Raw genomic sequence first — 12,103 nt, 5'->3', positions numbered from 1 at the left:
TCCCTTTTAAGACCTGTTGCTGTAATGGGATGTATACTGTAATAGGAAGCCTACCGAACTAGCAGCAGAAAGCCCATCAAGTGGGAAAACGTGTCCCCCTAGGAAGATAGCCCCAAGGACAGCAGGGTGGTGGAGTTTCTGGATCTCACTGGGGAGGATTGAGGTGCTTATTTTAGCTCCCTCTCCTTCATGTGTCCCCGCGTCAGTTGCTATTTTGATGGTGAGCATCTTCCTGCAGCTGGTGGCGTGCTGACTGCCAGAGCCCTCGCAGGGGGAATGAACTGCCCTGTGCCCACTGGTACCCCTATCAGTCTTTCAGAATCTATTGTTTGAGCACTGGCTTCATGCCTATGAAATACTAAAAACATACAAGATAAAAACCCACAGTCCCATTTTAGAGGAAAAAAAATGCATGAACATATGAAAGACATATCTCTTGATCAAGAGGAGTACAAAAGGGTATGTACAGTTGAATTATACTTTGGGATGCATTTAGTATACCATTACTCAGTGAAGGCTACCAACATGTAGTTCATGAAGAATTCAGTATTTAGGAAAATATTCACCATCCTATGGATATTATCCTAATGTGCAAAAATAGTACAAGCATAATAGTTCAGGATGACAAACTCTCCTATAAATTACTTGACAAATAAAATGGGCCAATGGTTAGTACTATTAAAATGGTCTGTTATTTGTTCTTTAGCCAAGATTTTTGTACACCTTCCCCCATATTAAAATGGAACCTAGATGGTCCTAGTGTGTCCTCAATAACTGTCCTTTCTTCTTTCTAAAGTCATCTCAGTGGGCCCAGTGATCTTTGAAGGGAGTCCCCCTCCCCCCGCAGTGTCCCTGCTGCCCTCTCTCCTGTGTCACCTTCCTCCTATTGTCATTGCTCAATTGCCTCTAACCTTGGCTCCTGCACATGACCAGTCCAGTCACTTACTAATGGTTTTTCCATCAACTTGTGTGGTCCTGGAATTAATGCTAGCAGAATGACACCTCAGGCACCAATATAGTAAGTACATATCTGAGGGGTGATGGAATGGGACTGTCCCCACACAGCTACAGACCCGTGGTGATGTCTACAGGTTATTCTGTAGTTCCAGTCAGTGGGTGCCTTCTAATAGGTACACAGTTTTGTTGATTTGGAGGAATTTTGTTTATTGTTTATAAATGTTCAAATAATAACAATGATTACTATTTTTATTATTATATTATTGCTGTTCTGGCTAATCAAATCCTAGATGGTTGAGAATTAAGTATAGTGGTCATCTATAATTAGATAATTGGCATGATTTGAAGAGACAGAAAGCTTGCTGAGGAAGAAGTAAGACAGTTGGAGAAAGGTCTCATGGAAATGGAGGCATCTAAGCTGAATCCTGAAAGGTATCTTGAGATTTGTATGGGATAAGGAGGAAATGCCCATGGCTCCTGAAAATATCTTTTTTTAAAAAAGATTTTATTTATTTATCTGACAGAGAGAGACACAGCAAGAGAGGGAGTACAAGCAGGGGGCAGTGGGAGAAGGAGTAGCAGGCTTCCCGCAGAGCAGGGAGCCCGATGTAGGGCTCCATCCCAGGACGCTGGGATCATGACCTGAGCCGAAGGCAGACGCTTAACGACTGAGCCACCCAGGCACCCCTGAAAATATCTTTTTTAAAAATATTTTGTTTGTTTATTTGAGAGAGGGAGAGAGAGAGAAAGAGAGAGTGATCAGGAGGGAGAGGGAGAGATAATCTGAAGCAGACTCCATGCTGAGTGCAGGGCCAGATTCAGGGCTCCATCCCATGACCACAGATGATGACTCGAGCCAAAACTAAGAGTCAGTTGCTTAACTGACTGAGCCACCCAGGCACCCCGCTCCTGATAATATCTTAAAGAACCTCCTTTCCTTGCTCTAGGCATCCAGGAAAAGAAAGATGGGAGAAAGTAACCAGAGCAAAAGTGGGTCTTGTGGAAGGCTCATCCCTAGGATCTGTAATAGGAATCCATTATTGGATGCCTGGTGGAGGGGGTAAGACCCTGCTAAATGCTCTGGACCTTGAGGCACCTGACACTGTAGTAGGGTAGTACATGAATAAAACTCACCAGAAACGTCCTTTCACTGTGGACACCTCCATCGGCATGTTCTGTCAAATCTGTCTTTTGAAATGTAAGATAAAGTATGTTTTTCTCTGGTGTATCTTCCCTCCAGATACAGTTGGTCTACAGTTAGTCACAAACTCATGTGAGAGGTTTTGCACAGGGGTCGATAATCATCTGAAAGCCAGGTGAAAGTTTGTTTTTGACCAGGAAGAAATACTTCAGAAGGATGGAGAGAGCCCTGGCAAGACGAGCTAAGACTTTGACTTGGGGTCCGCTTCCTGCTGCACACTGATTCTCCTTTCCCCATTGCCCTGTTTTCCTCTGGAATTTTTGCTGCTCTTAGGCAGGTTTGACTAGTTTACTAAACTTCAGCCTGTCACTTAATTTGGACCCTTTCCTGATTGTGGTTTTGCCCTTTTCTTTCCCCAAGTTATCTTGAGTGCATTAAAGCTGATTTATTGTTTTGTTTTCCTGTCCGTTGCTGTATTATGAAGTTTTATTACCTAGTGACTATCCCTTTGTCTTTGGGCAAACCAGATTCCTAGAACTAGTGATGCAGGTACAGGCCTTTCAAACTCCTTGGTCCTTGGGCTCATGATCTCCACAGTAGATTCTCTTTCTTCTCGAACTGCAGTTGTAGAGTTCCAAGGGAACCCTTTTGCACACTCAAGCTTGAGAACCCCTCCTCTACAGGGCACTTGAGGGACATGGGCCAAGGACAGAATAGACATGGGAGTCTGGTCAGAATAGAGCTCTCTAAGAGGGAGAGATGAGGATTTCTTCTCCTGCCCTTACCTCTTGGCTTCTTTTGGTTCTCTTGGCCCTTTTCCTTTTGAATAATTTCATTTTTCATTCCTCTGTGGCCAGTACAGAAAGTGGGTCTCCTTTTCTAAAGCAGGCAAATTCCTCCTCAGTTTAGTATACTAAGGAGGGGCCCCAGGGGAAAGCCAGGCTTAAATTGGTCTAGCTCCATTCACAAGGCTCCAAAGCTTTTTAGTAATAAACAGATTTGTGGGGGAGGAGGAAAAAAGATTTTTTTTTTTTTTTTTGGCACAAAAGAACAGTCTACTTAAACCCAATAGTTTGTCTGTGTTTACCACAACCATCTTTGTGGCTTTAAGTAATGAGTTCATAGCTGTCTGAATTTTACTGGGCAGGGGTGACAATAATGTTTTTTTGCTTTGGGGGAACTTCACGTGGGTTGACTCCCCTGTGCTTCTCATCACCACAGGGTGATTGCCTTGTAAGTTGCCCCAGCACGGGCTTCTGGAGAGGAACCCCATTCTCTCTACCCGAGTTAAGTAAGATAGGATCAGACACCATGCCTCCCATATGTTTCTAAAAACTGAGGGCTGATGCCAGCTCTGGTCCTTTACAATGCTGGTGTGTCATGGGCTCCTGTCCCTTCCAGGGCCTTCTGTGCTTGAGTGAACTCTTTGCTAAGATGACATTTTCAAAAGGTAGTACAAAGAAGTGCTGAACAGACATTGGGAGGAAATAGGAGGAAGTGCCTCAGTAGCCTGAAACAATAGGTTTTCCCAAGCCAACGCTGTTTTACCACTAACCAACTAATAAATCTAGGGGCTTTCCTCTTTAGTCTGGGATCTCAGGGCTGAAGCCCTGCTTGTATTTGGTATCCCTCTCCCAGGCTGAGTCACTGGGATGCCACACAGGCAGGCAGCCATTTTGAGTGTAAGAAATGAACTATTACTAAGCGAGTTATCTTGTATACAGATTACCTGCAGGTAGGAAAATCACACAGGGAAATGTACATATGCTGTAGTGCTCCTCTATCGTACTTTCAGTATGAGTGGGGTTTTCCCTCATTCCCCAGCCTGTGAGGAAAATAGATGTGGAAGCTTTTCTCTGCCTGGAATTAATGGCATAGACCAAGTTCTAGCCCAGTCACTCACTCTGGGTGCCATAGATGGGTTCCACTAGTCTCCAACTTCTTTATTCTGTATCTCTTTTTCTAAGGAATTGGGCCTTTGTCAGTTCCTTCTGGCTATACATATCCAACTCCTTGATGAATTCCAACCCATTCTTCTCTGTTTTCTCAAGTCTCCCTTGTTACAAGGCTTCTTTCCCAAATCCCCTTATTTGGATATGTTGTAAATTTGTATTTTAGAAAGTACTCATATTTACTCAACATAATTCTTGCTGTTAGACCAAATGTATAAAATTTCAGTCACTATGGAAAAATTAGAGCTTTGGAGAACCATTGCATAGAAATGACTTTATTCATTGGCTTTAAGATGAAGGAAAACAAATTTTTATTGGGTATTTTTTATAAGAGGTTTAAAAAGGTACTCTAACCACTGCCTGTAATTTGTTGTAGCTGATGTAGATGACTAATTGAAAGAGTAAAAGCTCTTTAGAAGCAGAAAATTAATCACAGCAGTGTATCCTGTTTTGCTCATACATGTGGTTGTCTGTCTTATATTGTTTGCTCTTTTCTTTCTTAGATTTCAAAGTTGAAATTTTTCTTTCCCCCTTTTCAGAGAGACTTCGAATAGATGACTTTGAAGACTTACAGAGCTGAGATATGAAGATTTTGAAGTCATTCTATATCTGAAGCTGATTAATATCAGCATTACAGTAAGTATTTAGGAAAGAAATACAATTTTGTGGTTAACACATCATTGGCTTTGCCTGCATCCTGAGAATGCAGATTAAAGTACATCATGAAGGGTGAATTTGTTTGAATCACATTCAAGAAACCAGAGCTCTGAGAAAATTTAAGCTCCCTCTATGATAAGTTACAGGACCACAAACATACAGGGGTGATGAGCCCTTTCGATAGTTGGAAAAATCTTTATATCTCCTTAGTGTCCTATGGGCCCTTTAGGAGCTCCAGGAAAGAAAAGGAAAACTTAATACTGGGGTTTTCTTTTTGTACTGAGCTGAGGCTATGGGAGAGACTTTTTAGATGAGAACGGAGCTGGGCACAGAAAGGGGAACAGAAGCACCTTCTGGGAACTGTGCTTTCTGGACTGCCTCTCTGGGGCAGTGTTTCTCAAATTGTGTTCCCTGGAACACAGTTCCCTATACTATTAATGCAGTGGGGATAGAGGTGGGAAGATGGGTCTGTGCTCAAATGAGTTTAGAAAACATTGAATTAAAATTAAGCGACCTTTCTTACTGAAGGATCTCAAAAACACATGAACCTTGTGAATCTCATGGGTGTGTATAGTCAGCAGTACTTACCAGAGTCCTCTTGTGGGGCGTCTTGAGACCAGTGTTCCATTTGTTCATTAAGTAGTTAACGGACTCCGGCCGTGCATGGTGTTAGATACTAAAAATGTATCAGTAAATGAGATTGGCAAATAAAGTTAGAAATAAGTAAGAGCAATTACTGATAGATATGATAGCAAATGTTTAAGAGAAGGGTCTTGGGAGCTAGGGGACCTGGGTTTTCTTTTTTCTTTTTTTTTAAAGATTTATTTATTTATTTGACAGAGAGAGACACGGCAAGAGAGGGAACACAAACAGGGGGAGAGGGAGAGGGAGAAGCAGGCTCCTTGCTGAGCCAGGAGCCCGATGTGGGGCTTGATCCCAGGACCCTGGGATCATGACCTGAGCCGAAGGCAGACGCTTAACAACTGAGCCACCCAGGTGCCTCGGGACCTGCCATTTATAAACTGTATAACCTTGAAGAAGATACTTAAACTCTCTTTCAGCTTCCACATGTATAAAATGGTGATAATAGCATCTACCTAGTAAGGTTGTTGTGAGGACTAAGATGATAAATACATGCTGGCAAATACTAAACCTTATACAGGGGTTATCAGAATTTGTACTTATAATAATAATGGCTGAGTGCTCTGAAGTTTATATGATAGACGGGAGAAGAGATAGTGATGGATAGAGACTTTTGAACTGGATGGTCCAGGACTTCCTGAAGTAGAGACCTGTAAAGATGAGAAAGACTGAACTATGGGGGCAGTATAGAGAGTGTGTACAGAAGGAAATGTAAGTGTGAAAAGGTATGTCTTATGGAGAGAAAGCATTTGACAATTCCAACACCCTTTAAGATTAAAACAGCAACAACAAACCAAACAACAACAACAAAGGAGGAATTGAAGGGAAGTTCTTCAACTTGAAAAGGGCATCTATGAGAAACCCACAGCTAACGTCACACTTAATGCGAAGGACTGAAAGCTTTCCCCCTAAGACCAGGAACAAGACATGGATGTCCACTCTCATCATTTCTATTCAGTATTGTACTGGAAGTTCTAGCCAGGGCAGTTAAGAAAGGATATGGAATAAAAGCCTCCTAGATCGGAGAGGAAGAAGTAAAACTATCCCTGTTTGCAAATACATGATCATGGATATGGAAAATCCTAAGGGATCCATGACAGTATCAGAACTAATAAGTTCAGAAATGTTGTAGGGTATAAGATCAATATACAAAAATAAGTTCTATTGCTATACACTTATAGTGAACAATCTGAAATGAACTTGAGAAAATATTTCCTCCTCTAACAGCATGAAAAAAATACTTAGGAATAAATGTAATCAGAGAAGTATAAAATTTACACTATTAAAACTACAAAACATTGTTGAAAGAATTAAGGAAAATTTAAATAAGTGATAAAACATCTCATGTCTATGAATCGGAAGACTTACTATTGTTAAAATGACAGTACTCCCTAAATTGATCTGTAGATTCAGTGCAATCTCTATCAAGATCTCAGATGGAGGGGCGCCTGGGTGGCCCAGATGGTTAAGCGTCTGCCTTCGGCTCAGGTCATGATCCGAGGGTCCTGGGATCGAGCCCCACATCGGGCTCCTGGCTCAGCAGGGAGCCTGCTTCTCCCTCTCCCTCTGCCTCTCCCCCTCTTCATGCTCTCTCTCTCTCTCTCTCTCTTTGTATCTCTGTGTCTCAAATGAATAAATAAAATCTTAAAAAAAAGATCTCAGATGGATTCTTTGCAGAAATTGACAGACTGACCCTAAAATTCACATAGACATTTAAGGGATCTGGAATAGCCATAACATCTTGAAAAAGAGCAGAATTGGAAGACTTATCCTTCCTGATTTCAAAACTTTATATAAAGCCACAACCATCAGGCCAGTGTGGTATTGGCATAAGGATAGACATATAGATTTTTGTAATAGAATTTATAGATCAGAAATAAACCCATAAATTTATGGTAATTGATATTTGTCAGTTGTGCCAAGACAATTCTTTGGGAAATAGTCTCTTCAACAAATGGTCTGGGACAACTGGATATCAACATGAAAAGGAATAAAGTTGGGCCACTACCTCATACGAGATACAAAAATTAATTCAAAATGGATCAAAGGCCTAAATGTAAGACCTAAAACTATAACACTCTTAGAAGACAACATGGGTATTAATCTTCATGACCTTGGGATAGGCAATGATTTTTTTTTTTTGAGATACAACACCAAAAGCACAAGTGAAACAGAAAAATAGATAACTTGGACATCAACAAAATTAATCAAAAAATGCTATCAAGAGAATGAAAAGACAACCCACAGAATGGGGAAAAAAAGTTTGCAAATCATATAATCTGATATGGAACTTATATGTAGCATATATAAAGAACTCTTACACCTCAGTAATAAAAAGGTAACTGAATTCAAAAATAGGCAAAGATCTGAATAGACATTTCTCCAAAGAAGATAGGCAAATGGCTAGTAACCACATGGGAAGATTCTCAACATCACTAGCCATTAGTGAAATGCAAATCAAAACCACAATGTGATATTACTTCATAGCCACTATGAAAGACAGTAATAAGTGTTGGTAAAGATGTGGAGAAATTGGAACTCTCATACACTACTGGTGAGAATGCAAAATCTATCCAAAGCAGCTGCTTTGGAAAACAGTCTGGCAATTCTTCATACAGTTAGAGAGTAGCCTTATGATCCAGCATATTCAGTCCTAGGTATATATCAAGATAAATGAAAACATATGTTTATATAAAAATGCAAATATTCATGGCAGTATCATTCATAATTGTTGAAGAATGGAAAAAACCCAATGTCTGTCAACTGATGAACAAATAAAATATTGTATATCCATGTGATAAGATATTATTCAGCTGTAAAAGAGAATGAAGTACTGATAACATGCTACAATATGGATGAATCTTGGAAATATGCTAAGTGAAAAAAGCCAGACACAAAGACCATGATGCATAATTCCATTTTTATGGAATTTCTAGAACAGACAAATCTAGAGAGACAGAAAGAGTAATGTAGCACTGGAGTATCTAGGGGGAAATTGAGAGTGATTGCTAATGGGTACATAGTTTCTTCTGGGGGTGATGAAAATATCTAAAATTGATTTGATAGTGGTCATACAGGTATATAAATATTCTAAAACCACTAAATTATACACTTTAAATTGGTGGATTGTATTGTATATGAATTATATATCAATAAAACTGGTGTATATATAAAAAGGGATATGTCTTAGAGGTGTAACCATCAGCACTTGGTGGTAGCTGAGATACAGGGAGTGAGAACAAGGGAGGAATTAAGAATGACTCCCAGATTTTGGCCCTGGAAACGTCTGAGGGGAGTAAAAACTGGGGGAGGAGATTTTGTTTTGTTTTTTTGTTTTTGTTTGAATTGGGCGGGCCAGCTTTGAGAATCAAGAGCTCTGTTACGGACATACTAAGTTTGAGGTACCTGGTAAATATACACCTAGAGATCTTAGGTAGACAGTTGAATGCAAGTCTGGAACTCAGAGGAGCAATCCTGAATGTAGGTAACATTTAGATGATAGGCAAATCCATAAGAAAGGATGAAAAGTGTGTGTGTGTGTGCGCGCGCACGCGTGTATATGCACAAATGAGGCTCAGAATGAGATGGAAGAGAGCCACAAAGAAACCCAAGAAGGGGTCAGCCAGGGAGGTAGGAAAATAGAGGGCTATGAGGTCATGAAGCTCAGGTGAAAGGAGGGTGGTGTCCACAGAGCTGATGCTACTGAAAAATCAGGAAGAAGAAGATAGAATTATCCATTGGAATTGCCAAGTGGATGCTGTTGATGACCTTGGCAAGAGTAGCTCAGTAGTGGAGACTCCGGAAGAGTAGGCTGAAGAGGGAATGTGAAATGCTAGAGTCGGGAGAGGTAGGGCAACTGATTTTGGAAGTTTTGCTGGAACCTCACTCTGGTGAAAATTGCTCTGGGATCCTTTCCTGCTCTGCTGAATCCCCGCAGTGCTGGTAGGGTTTGAAGGCCATCTTTTCCCTTGGGGCCAGCAACTTCGGGTATAAATTCTGCATCTAGGAAGCTGCCAACTTGTATTTTGGGGTGGGGCAGGAGAGTAGCACTAGGCTGGGGTCCGGAGAAGAGTGTCATTCTTTGCTTTGTTCTCTGATGGTTTTGATTTTCTTTTATTTTGATTGGGAGAAAGCTGAGAGGATTTTATTAATAATGTGCTTTTTTGAGGTTTAGATTGAATTGTTTAAAAATCATCATTTGAAGTCCGAATAGGGAGAAAAGGCAGTCCCTGCTTTTAGATGCAACGAAGGTCCTGGCTGTATATACGGTGCTGCTTTGTGTGTCTTTGGACATGGGTAGAACTCGGTGCTAGGATTACAAGACTATGTGAGGTGGAGAGAAACGTGGTAACTTTCTCAAAAGGGCCCCGTACAAATGCCTGAGGAAGTTGTGTTTCATAAACCTCAAAAGCGCATTGACTATGCATCTTACCATCTGCATTAGCATGTTCTTCCTCTATGCTTTTTTACTAGTTAAGATTGTGGAAAAGCACTTTTTAAGATACATGCTCCTTCAGGCAACAACATTCTCTTCAGAAAACCGGCTGCTACTTAGGCTATAAAGCCCATTTAATGTTTTGAACAAACATCATGTTTTAAGCACATGACTATAGGCTGTTCATTTTGGATGAATCCAAGTGGTGCTGTTTTTTCTTTTACAAGATGTGTGTGCATGTGTGTGTTTGTGCATGCATGCATTCATACTTTATTAAGTCAGGGTTTTGAAGTTATATCTGAGTGTTCTTAGTTCAAATTTCTGCCTTTTCTTATGTGGAATATAAATGACCTAACAGAAAACTGTATGTTTGAAATCCAGTGTGTTCTAACTGGCTTGGCATGTTATTAGAAAACATTAGAAATTAGAGAACTTTTCAAGCCCTGATTGAAGGCTCCTAGTAAGGATTACCTTTGTGTGTGGTTATTTATTTATTTATTTTTATTTTTAAAATATTTTATTTATTTGAGAGAGAGAGCGAACATGAGGGAGAGGGACAGGGAGAGAAACCCAAGCAGACTCTGTACTGAGTGTGGAGCCCGATGCGGGGTTTGATCTTATGACCCTGAGATCATGACCCAAGAGGAAACCCAAGAGTTGGTCGCTCAACTGACTGAGCCTCTCAGACACCCCATGTGTGTTTTTTTAAAGAAACTTTTATGTGGTCATTATTGTTTGGTTGTGTTTCATTGTATATGTAGGGGACATACATTGGGAAATTTGAAGGAAGAACATTTCAGTATTACTTTCATTCAAACGTTCTTATTCTGAAAGAAACATCTTAATTTGTTCTAGAGCACAGGGTTTTTCACTTATGATTATAAAAAAACAATATAATGGTGTGTTCTACTTGGTTAGAAGTCGATTGTCATCCATGAGGAAATCACCAGCTTAAGAGAAATGCTGACTTCACAAGCCTGTCTTTTCCCTGCTCCCCACCCAGGTGTAGAGATTTTACTAACTTGCGGCAACTTCCAATCACGGGAGAATTACAGTGGTTATCTGGGGGGAGTCATTTGAACTTCAACCTATACTTTGGCCTATAGGGCCATGCTAACAGAAGCTTTTCTTTTTTTCCTTTAAGATGTATTTGTTCATTTTAGAGAGAGACAATGCACGTGCCTGCAGCAGGGAAGGGCAGAGGGAGAGGGAGAGAGAGTCTTAGGCAGACTCCGTGCTCAGCCACAGAGCCTGACTCGGGGCTTAATCTCAGGACCCTGAGATCAGGACCTGTGCTGAAACCGAGAGTTGGACGCCTAACTGACTGCGCCACCCAGGTGCCCCTAATAGGCCCTTTGATAATCTTGATTGTAAAGAGAGCAAGAGAAAGTGACTGCAAAGAGGGGGTTTGGTCTGTTCTACTCATGACTGCTTCTTGAGAGAAGCTGGCTTCAGGTGATCACCATGACTGGGGGCAGACAAGGTCAGTTTACAGTGTTTTTAATTCTTTTCGGAGAATTGGACTGTATTAAACAGGTGCTATTGACCACATTTCAGATCATTTTATGGAGGAGCTCTAATTCAGTTTCTTTCTGCTCAGGGTGGATCTGTGCACATTACTTTGTTTCTCAAAAACGTCTTGTTTGTCTTGGGATGCAGCCAGGCCTCTAATGTGGGTGGTGTGTGCTATGTCACAAACCTCAGGCCCCAAAGCCTGAATTTTGCTTTGTCAGATCAGATGAGTGTATGAAACAGGCGACTAGCCTTTGGGAGACGCCAGGAGGCAAACATAAAAGCGATGTTCGTGAATTGATGTAGACAGAGACTTTGGGCAGATTTCTTTGAGATGTGGGAATGGAGGTGACAGGAAGAGAGAACAGAAGACAGGTAAGGGACTTCTGGATTTTCTGAAATAACCTTATGTGGCTGCATTCAGAAAGCTGGTTAGCATTTCATGAGCTGGTGAGGGCCTTATGCTCTCTTTTGGGGCTGTGTTGGGGAGCAATGATTTTTGGATGTTGATAATGTACTTAGAGTATTGCAATGAAAAATGCCACTGGTTTGACTTTTTAAGTAGAAATATAAGTTCTTAAAAAACTGCTGTATGCCTACCCAAAACTAGGAGGTCTGCCGCTCTCTAAATGGGAAAAACAAACAAGCACATAAAAACCCTAAAGGAATCTTTTTTGTGATCTTTTCATAAACCCAATGTAAGATGTAGGCCTTATTTAAAATTTGCCATAGAATGGGAAACAGAAACCATGGAAGAATGTAAATACACCTTTGGTCTTCTGTAACACACACACACACACACACACA

At 40.8% G+C, this 12,103-nt stretch overlaps 1 protein-coding gene across 3 annotated transcripts in view; it reads left to right on the top strand.

Annotated features, from left to right (window-relative positions):
• Positions 1 to 12,103, top strand: part of SVIL (supervillin) — a 233,511-nt gene that overhangs the window by 55,056 nt on the left and 166,352 nt on the right. For all 3 annotated transcript variants that reach the window (XM_073885529.1, XM_073885531.1, XM_073885530.1), the window contains exon 2: positions 4,590 to 4,686. The gene's annotated coding sequence lies outside the window, so the exon portion shown is untranslated. The remainder of the gene's footprint in view (positions 1 to 4,589; positions 4,687 to 12,103) is intronic.

This window comes from Callorhinus ursinus, unplaced genomic scaffold, assembly GCF_003265705.2.
Source record: "Callorhinus ursinus isolate GAN/ISIS: 27379988/994484 unplaced genomic scaffold, GSC_fseal_2.0 scaffold62, whole genome shotgun sequence".
NCBI classification, from domain to species: Eukaryota; Metazoa; Chordata; class Mammalia; order Carnivora; family Otariidae; genus Callorhinus; species Callorhinus ursinus.
The sequence above is the reverse complement of the archived record's forward strand: the minus strand, read 5'-3'. Positions and strand labels throughout refer to the sequence as shown.